This window comes from Heloderma suspectum, chromosome 2, assembly GCF_057233095.1.
Source record: "Heloderma suspectum isolate Gila_16-S chromosome 2, 16-S_ref, whole genome shotgun sequence".
Classification (NCBI taxonomy): Eukaryota; Metazoa; Chordata; class Lepidosauria; order Squamata; family Helodermatidae; genus Heloderma; species Heloderma suspectum.
In genome coordinates this window covers 348,400,998-348,410,433 of record NC_139459.1, presented here as the reverse complement: position 1 = coordinate 348,410,433, position 9,436 = coordinate 348,400,998, and the positions used below count along the sequence as shown (strand labels likewise).

Below are 9,436 nucleotides of genomic sequence, written 5' to 3'. Positions count from 1 at the left end.
GGGGCTCCGCGGCCTGTCCGGGCAGCGCGGCCCGCGCATCTGCCGGCCTCGCCTCGCCTCGGCCTGCGGCCGGCTGGCGCTCCTTCCCGCCGGCCGCGGGCGTCCCGGGCGTGTTCCCCCTCGGCTCGGGTGTCGCGCGCTGCTCGGTGCCGCTGTTTCTCCGTGGTCGCTTCCCGGGGCACTGGGCTGACGTTTCTTTAACGCAGACCGGAGGCACTTCGTGTCTGCTTCGCTTAGCGTGCCTGGTGAACCGCTTGGAATAGACCGGCATGAAAATGAAGTGTGATTTTTATTTTTATCAGCATTTAAGAAACAGCCCCGTGAATTCAAATGCAGTCCATTGTCACCATAGCAAAGGTTAGAGGCAGCGTGGCTGGGAAAAGGTGGCTTGCGACAGGCCAGCAATGCAGTCCAGCTGGAAAATCGCAGGTTGGCATCAAGCTGAGGGTGGGAGAGTGTAGGGGTGCCCGGTGCTGTTGCTCTCACAATGCAAGTTGGGCTCAAAGTAGTATTACATTTATATCCCACCTTAGTTTACATGGGCCTCCTCTCCATTTTATCCACACAACCACCCTGTGAGGTAGGTTAGGCTGAGAGTCTGTGACCGCCCCAAAGTCGCCAAGTGAGCTTCCTGCCCTTGTGGGGACTAGAACCCAGCGTTCCCCAGTCCAACGCTCTAACTACTGCACCACATTGGCACTTAAAATGTTGGGGCACAGGTCCATAGGTGTCAGGGTGGACACTGAGCCCACAGAATCCCAGAGTACTTCTGATTCTGAGGTAGAGCAGCTGCTCCTGGGAGAGGAGCACGCTCATCCTTCCCAGGGCCAACAGCTGGCAGCGATTCCTCCCACTGGCATTCTTGGCATAGATAGCAGTCCCGGGAGTGAGAGAGCGTAGGAAGAAGACTTGCTGGATGCACGACACCGACGCAGGGAGCGGCGCCAAATGGAGGGCGCGGAAAGGAGACGTAGTGCCCGGTTGGCGCGCAAACAACGGTTGCGCCCAGAGGATCCAAGGGAAAAGGGGAGGGACTCTCCCTAGCCCATAAGTTCAGGGTCTGCCAGTGATTCTCCTTCGAACGGGGACCAACTGTTCCAACTTAGGGCATAGGCACTCTGCTGCTCAGATCTAGTTGCTACCTGTAGAGTTGTTAAGTTGTAAAAGAGGAATAAAGCTTTGAAAAGAATCCCTTTGTCTGTGTCTGGACTTGGCTACTGGATTAGACTGAAAGAGGCCGCCAAGGAGCCCTTGACAGCAGGACACAGATTTGCATAAAACAGGCAAATGCTAATTTATACCTATATATGCAAATTTGAAAATAAGTACTAAAATCTATTGAAATTTTTGAGACAAAGCCAGCCAATTATTTCCTCATCTAAATAAACTCAAATAAAATACATTTGTCATCCCAGACCAATGGGAAAAGATTTTTTCCTATTCCTAATTGCCATGCAGGGGAATATTTTGGGACCGTGAGAGTTGACCCTTCCCTCCCCAGCAGCAATACCTCTTGAAAACTGCCTTCTGCGGGGCAATTCAGCTGAGGGGAAAAAGAGCTTCCACTGGCACCAATGGACACCCAGCTCTGCATGGAATAGAGTGGGGGCCCTGGCCAGGGGCCCAGACACAGCAACACCCCTGCTCCAGAGACATAAGCAGGACAGACGCTTTTAAGGAAATAACGTAGAAACGCAAAAACGTTGAATGCCACATATGACATAAGGTCCGGGTTGGAGAGGGCGGGGCCTGCTGCCTTTGCTCGTGCCTTTGGGTTTGTTTGTTTTTTAGTGGGTGACGTTTTCTGTGTAATCACAGCTGCCCTGAATTTTAAGACTTTCCCACCAATTTCTATTGGCAGCTCTCATTTCCACCCTGGAAGTGGGGGGGGGGGGATAATTCTATCAAAACTGGAAACCAGCCAAACAACACCATCTAGGCATGTTAAACTTCTATCGCGCCCAGGTGGAGAGGATGCCCAAGGACCTGCTGGGAATTTCTCTTCCCTCCTGGATGGAGGCAGTTCTGGAAGTTAGCTATAAGGATGCATCAACATTCTGGGCTCACGCATGAATGTCAAGATAGATTTTGAGCCAATCACTGTCCCAAAGCAGTGCAGAAACCAACCAGTTCTTGAAAGAACTTTTTTCCTTGGCCATTTCCCACCACCGCCAATAAAAGAGAGAAGCACTGTAACTGTGGCAGTAACTGCTCTGAATGGGAGCTGCAAAAAGGGGCGGAGAGCCTAGATCTGTCTTAAAAGGACTTGCTGGAAACTCATGGAAGTGCAGAATGGAAGCAGGACACCCACAAGTGTCAGTTGAACACTTGAAACCCTGAAGATTACCTTGCTAAATGGGCCATCTGTCACTGTGTGCAAATTAGCCTATACGCAGTCTCATCTTGTCAATTTCCTTTTACATTTCCTCCTGCACTTCCTTCCCTTTGACAACTGAAACTCACAAAGATATTGATAAGGCAAATCTACATGTATTGAAGTGCACTTGTGTGAAATTGTGAAAACCAACAAAAACTATAATAAAAAAATTACATTTCCATTGCACAAATTTCTGGGGCCAATTTTTTTTAAAAGGGGCAACAGCCCCTCCAAAGTGTCATTTGGGCATCGGTGGAGGGGCTGTCACTGCAACATGGGCAAGATTGATCAGGAAGAGCGGCAGGGGTTTTTGCTGCTCTTGCCAAGCCGCTCTGTGCCCGATCACCAGAACCCAAGTTAAAATTGCCCTCCTGGGTTTGCACAACAGGACAACGCATCATGGATTGAATAACTCCTACAACAAGCCATGGGTTGTCAGGATAGCTTGTTGCCCCAAATAAGCCACCCTATGGGAAGTGGTCTGAGTTCGGATGACACAACAAGCCACCATGGCTTGTTGCCCATAATGGGTTGTTGTGTCCTCACTCTAAGCCTCTGTACTCAGAAATGATCTCAAACCACTTTCGTTGCGTGTGACAGAATCAAATCATCCCCTAACCCTGCATAAAGACCTTCTGCTTTGTTTAGTTCTAACAGGTAAAGGCACTTGGAAAAGCAAGTGGAAGTAATATGGAGCTTCAACCCCATAAAGATTGGGTTGTGAGCTAAAATGCAGGGGAACCATTCCTCCTTTCTAGAAACATGGCTCTTACCCTTTTCATATATCAGTTCCCCATAAGGGAAAGCAGATCTTATTCCAAATTTAGATATAAGCAGATTAAACTTAAACTTGGAGTGAGATGTAAATATTACCCCAGCTCAGCGGAACTCTGCATTAGCCACAATAAAGACATAAGCAGTGGATCTGAAGCTGTACTTTATTCAGCAAAAATGGTTGCTTAGGGCATATTAGATCCCTACTTTCTTCCATCCCCTGCGTATAACTACCACTGATAATTGCTGGAGAGGAGAATCCCCAAGGCGCATCTGACACACCTGATATGGTCATGTCCAACAATGGTCAGCTCCTTTTGGGTTGATGTTTGCACTAGGATAAATGTGATTCTCAAATCCTACAAATATCTAGGGATCCATGCCATATTTGGTTTGACTTCAGATGATGGGACCCAAACACATAACAAGAAGAGATGGGGACTGAGGGTGTTTTTAGTTGCTAAATGTGTGATTCTGAGGCCCTTCAAGTGTAAATTCACATTAGACAGGTCAGGTGGCTTGAAGAAAGGCTAACACAAGCTGCATCAGAGCGTCGGGAAACATGAGGCAAGGAATGGGGAAAACTGAGAGGGGTTTCTTTTTTAAAAAAGGAAGGGAGAAGGAAAATGAGAATTCTTTATGTATTAATTTTTAAAAAAAAACTTTCCATAAAATCTGAAGAAAAATCCCCAAATGTAAAACATTTGTTCAGTTTGTCTGCTGTAGAGAGTCTCCGGTATTTTGCAAAGCCTGAGGAATCAGTGAAACATTTTCCACGTTCAGAGTACTTGAAAGCATTATCTCCTGTATGAACTTCCTTTTTGCATATGAGATGTGATTCTAGACAAAAGACTTCTCAGAGCACATGGATGGACAGGGCTTCTATCACTTGTGGATTCTCTGGTAGCGTCTAAGATTTGATTTCTGAGAAAAACACTTCTCACACCTAAAGCATTTATAGGTTCCCTGTTCTGTGTGAACTCTCTGGTAGATCATGAGTGACCATTTCTGACTGAAACACTTGCCACATCCAAGCATTCATATGGTTTCTCTTCTGCGTGGACTCTCTGGTGACTTATGAAATCTGATTTCCAAGCAAAATACTTCCCACATTCCAAGCAGTTATAGGGTGTCTGTCCTGTGTGGACTCTCTGGTGGGTCCTGAGTTGCCATATCTAAGTGAAATACCTGCCATATTCCAAGCATTTATATAGTTTCTCTCGCGTGTGGACTCTTTGGTGGTTTAGGAGACCTGACATCTGAGAAAAACACCTCCCACACACCAAGCATTTATATGATTTATCTCCTGTGTGGATTCTCTGGTGATTGGCAAGACGTGATTTCTGAATAAAATGTCTCCCACACCAGGTACATAAGTGTTTTTTCCTATACTCACTTCCTGGTGTAAAGGGAAACAAGAAACAAGTTTTCCTTCAGAGGATGGGAAAGAAAGACACCAAGGAAGGAGGCTGAAGGAGCCATTAACACTATGGTGACCTTGAAACATCAAGCAATAAGTGTCACATCAATATTTTCCCCACCCGCACCCATATGTTATCCCATTAACCCCAAACACTAAAACACCTCATAATCGTAATATAAACCCATCAGGCAAAGGCCATGGGGAACAAAAAAATAAAATATGATTAAAAGTAATTAATTAACTATATGAAAAGGACACAACACTGTCCTCAGACTTTCATTCCATAACAGAGAATACAATGCATGACGGACAGAGAACGAAGAGGAAACAGAGAAGAGAATAAAGCAGGGTCTTTGCAGCACAAGAAGATGATGGAAATAGCTAGCTTTTGCAGTAGCTTTATTTGGCAAGAAAGAAGACTGTCCAGAGTGACAGAAAAGGAAAGAAGGAAGGAGCAGGACAGATGAAGAGCCACATTTTGAATAACTTAGGAGTTTGAAAATAAATAACTTATGAGTTTGAAAATAAAAATGAGGGTTTTTGTACCAGAGGAGATGGTTGAAGAAACCAGGGACCTGCTTTTCTCCACTCATGTTCGCAGCTTTATACTTTTGAGTTGTCGATGCAGGGCTTAGAGGTCAGGTCACTCACTCTGGTCTAAGGTGAAGAACTTTACCAGTTGCTATTTTAATAGGTGTCCCCAGCTGGACCCTTTCTGTCATTCATCTGTTTAGCTTTAGAAATTTTCCCTCGAATAGGTTATTTTAATGTCGCTATCCTATTTCTATATTGCTTAGCTAATATAGGGAGCTAATAATTTAGAGGTTTTGTTGTGGAATTCATAATATTTTTTATTTGCATAAATCACATCTACCCCCAATTTTTGAAATCACCAATGTTTCGAATTAACAGTACTTGCCCTCTGGTCTCCAGTCCTGTTACAGGATTGTTGATGTATGGTCACCAGCACTGCGATTTCTGCATGGAGTTTCTCTTTAGCCACTGAACCCTGTTCTGATGCACCAAAGTATAAGCTGAGTTCTGGGCATTTTAGAACAGGAGGAACAGAGTTCCAAGGAATCACCGCAAGAGTCTTTGGTCAGCAACCAATCTGTGACCCCTCACCTGAGCAGGCACTGGAGGTCTCCGTTACATCTGAGCCCTGAGAATCTGGCACCCACGGCTCTTCCCCTCATTCCAGCTGGGAGATGAGGGCAGGCTTGACTGGAAATAAAACAGTTTATGTCAAAAGCCTCCAGAACATCAAGCTTTTCAACTCTTACCAAAGGAGGAACCAGTTTCCTTACCCAATGAAGCCACATTGCCATAATTCTCCAGCATGACCTCCCTGTGCAAGCCCCTTTGATCTGGATCCAGCAGAACCCCCTGGCCCTCCGTGAAATACACAACCACATCTTCAAAGGTCACTGGCCCCTGCAAGAACAGAGAGACCCCACCACAACTGTATAAATCCGTTGAAAGGCTCAAATCACAGACATGGAGTCAGGGGTGGTACCAATCAGGGGTTAGGGGTGGAGCCATGCCTCCAATCCCCCCCGAAAAAAGCAAGTAAGGGAGCAATCCTATGGCCACTAGTCAGCAGCTAGATGGCCATAGGGTATGTCGGTTCCCAGAGAACCGACCTTCCCTGAGAACCGACCTTCCCTTTCCCGCGCTGCCTCATAGGCAGCTCAGAACAGCCCCGCACTCAATGCTTGGAAGAGGAGCACAGAGTGGCAAAAACGGGGCATTTCAGGGCGTGGAAGGAGGAAATGCTGGTACGATACATCCTATGTGTTGTCCGGCAGCCACCTCCCCTGCTCTGCCTTCCGGTGGCTAGACAGTCAAAATTGGCTGTCTAATTGGCTAGACAGTCAAAAGTGCGATTCCCTCCGCGCTTCTCCTGCCCTGCATTGGATAGATGGTCGCCTCCAAGTTCAGAGGCAGCCGCCTATCCCCATAGGATTGCGCCCTAAACAGCTTAAGCTTGGCTACAGCACAGCATCCTATGCCAGCTGCCGCTGCAGGACCAGAAAAGAGCTCCCGGTCCAGGATTGTATTATTTCGGTAACTGTGCATGCCTACTCTGGTGCCTTTCCCCTGTGTGGGGAAAAAGTCAATTTAGGATAGTTAGAGGCACTTGGGCATTAAAAAAAAATTAAAATTTAGAGTGCTGGGGCTGCTTGGGAATTAAAAAAAATTCAATTTAGCATATGCTGGGGTGCTAGTGACCCCTTGGCTCTGCCTCTGGTGACCCGCTCTCCAGTTTCATTGGCCACCAGCCACCACTGCACAGAGTAGAAATCAGCCACCCCAAGGAAGCCCTTTTTTAAAAAAAATATTTGTGTATTTATTTATTTTTATACCACCCAATAGCCAAAGCTCTCTGGGCAGTTCACAATTTTTAAATACCACATTATACATTTTTAATAGGGGGGGAGGGGGAATATTCCTTCAAGCTATATTCATGTTAATGATTACATAGATGAACTTGCAGTGACTCTTGCTTTTCTTTCTGTGTTCCAGTATTTTAAAGGGAAAAAACACTTTTCATGAAAACTGTCCTGACTAGAAATAGGCTCTTTATATCTTGTAATACATTATAGCACTGGGCAGCAAACCTGTGCCCTTCCAAATGCTGCTGGACTCCAACTCCCATCAGCCCCAGACAGCAAGGCCAATGATCAGGGATGATGGGAGTTATAGTCCTACATCATCTGGAGGTTTCCCATCCCTACGTTATAGTTTCAAAGGAACAATTTGTGAATAACAATTTCCTAGAGTCTCTGTTCTGCAAGCCAACAGCAGTACCTAGAGGGACATTTTTTCTCAGAAGCTTGAGCAGCGTCTTGCAAACTTAGAGCACAATCCTATGCATGTTTAGACAGAGAAAAGGCCTACAACTCCCAGCATTTCCCAGCTAGCTGCGCCCTGAAAAAACTATATATATAGCTCAACACAGAGCAGCCTTCCCTAACCTGGTGCCTTTCCGATGTGATGGACTACAACTCCCACCCCAACATTATCCCCAGTTATACTGGGGGTGATGGGAGTTGCAGTCGCACAGGTCTGGAAAGCTCCATTTCTGAGAAGGGTGATCTAGACACTCCTCATCTTGCCACCTGGGCCCTAGGGCTGCAAGTTAAATTTGCTGGACTGGAGTGGGTTGGATGGGATCTCGCCCATGCATTGCTGCTGTTTTCTTAAATTTTAAACTGCTTACATTTAAATAGTTCCTGTCAGGGTGGTTAGTGGTTTAGGATATGGACTATTATTGTAATAGTCCGTATGCTAAACCACTCTGGGTGGTTTACAAAGATTACAGACTATTAAAAATAGTATACAAAGTTTAAAAGCTATTTACATAAAAACACTCAAACAAGACAGTATGCACAGAGACAACACTTATCTAAAACAAGTTTGAGCAATCAACCATAACCATAAGACAGATGTGGATGGCTGTGACACAGCCCTTCTTTTATTTATAGCTGGCCTCTCACTGAGTAATACCTGCTTCTGGGCTTTCTGGGGGCTTTTGGCTGGCCATTATTGACAACTAAACGCTGGACGACGAGGCCCTGTGGTCAAACCCAGCAGGCCTGTTCTGAAGAAGCTCTCTGTGCCCTGAGGGGACGCAGAAGCGAGGAAGCTCCACTTTGCAAAGCGAAGGCCGCTCAAGAGATTTATGTGATCAGCTAGCATCTCCCTTTGCCCGCAGTGTGGAAGAAATATGGCCCCCCTTCCACCCGCACGGGCGTGCTTTGAGAAGGCGGCGCTGACACGCACACTGTCTGTCCCTTTTCCTCACCTCGCCAGCATTCGCAGACTGCAAGACTCAGACGCTGCTCCAGGCTGCTGTTCCAGGCTGCTGCTGGCTGCTGCGTCGCGCTCACGAGCCTCCCTCCTCCTTCGCCTCCCATCCAAAGAGGTTTCCCGGGCTCTTTTCCGGAACGGCCCAGCCAGCAAAGCCGCGCTCCTGCTGCCTCAGCCAATCAGGCACCCGCAGAATCCGGACGTGAGAGCTGCCCATAGGCCTCATTGGGGAAACTTTTGATTTCAGCGTAAATGCGGAGGGATGCTAGGATGCCCCGCCCCCAAACCCTAATAGTGTCAGTAAAGAGAGGAGGCCATGCTCTTTCGAACTCGGGCCTTATTTCATGTGAAATTGTTGTGTTTTTTTGGTTTTCCAACTTTTGAAGAGCCCTGCCAATGCAAACACAGGCCGTCATCCCCATATCACAGGTTGGAGGGGGCTCCGGCTGGGTGAAAGTATCTTACAACAGCCCTGCAATGCTGTCTAGCTGAAAAATGGCAGGTTGGTGACAGGTTAGAGGGCTGAGTGTTGCCCGTTTGACAGATGTCAGATGGCGTTCTCCTTGACGGTGCAGCTCTTTCCAAAGTCCATTGAATACGCAGATACCCAGGGTGCATAGAGGCGGCATGTGGCTGTGGCCGAGACTAGCCCACGCGGCCCCCTCCACACGTTCTTTCAACACAGGGAGCAACCCCCTTGTGCTAGGAAATGTTGATTTCTTCTGCAAGGTCTACCTCTGCCACTGTACCGCTGTTTATGTTGAAGCTAATATTGAAGCACAGAGCATTGTTAATGCCATACAAGAACATTATTTATAAAAGCATTTTTATACCGCTTTTCATCCCTAAGGAAGCTCCCTTAAGCAGTTTACGTAAAATAACGAAAACCAAACAAAATCCCATCGAATAAGAAACACTGAAGCAAAAGTCTTAAAATTGATTGGAACAGAATTAAAACCTTCTGTCATATATTTAGAAGACAAGGAAAGTAAGAATGTTTTCACTGTCTGCCTTAATGTCATCGGGGACGGGGCTGGTCTCGCCTCCTT

General features: G+C 46.7%; 1 long non-coding RNA gene across 2 annotated transcripts; it reads right to left on the bottom strand.

The window, feature by feature from the left end:
• Nucleotides 1-271: 271 nt before the first annotated feature.
• LOC146355452 (uncharacterized) lies at nt 272-8,496 on the bottom strand. 2 transcript variants are annotated; one of them, XR_014788633.1, is made up of 4 exons: nt 8,383-8,496; nt 5,882-6,008; nt 5,700-5,798; nt 272-1,142 (listed from the first exon to the last, which is right to left on the bottom strand). It is a non-coding gene; the product is annotated as an uncharacterized LOC146355452 (long non-coding RNA). The 2 variants fall into 2 exon arrangements; XR_014788632.1 differs by lacking the exon at nt 272-1,142 and having other exon boundaries at nt 5,407-5,798.
• Between the last annotated feature and the right edge of the window lie 940 nt (nt 8,497-9,436).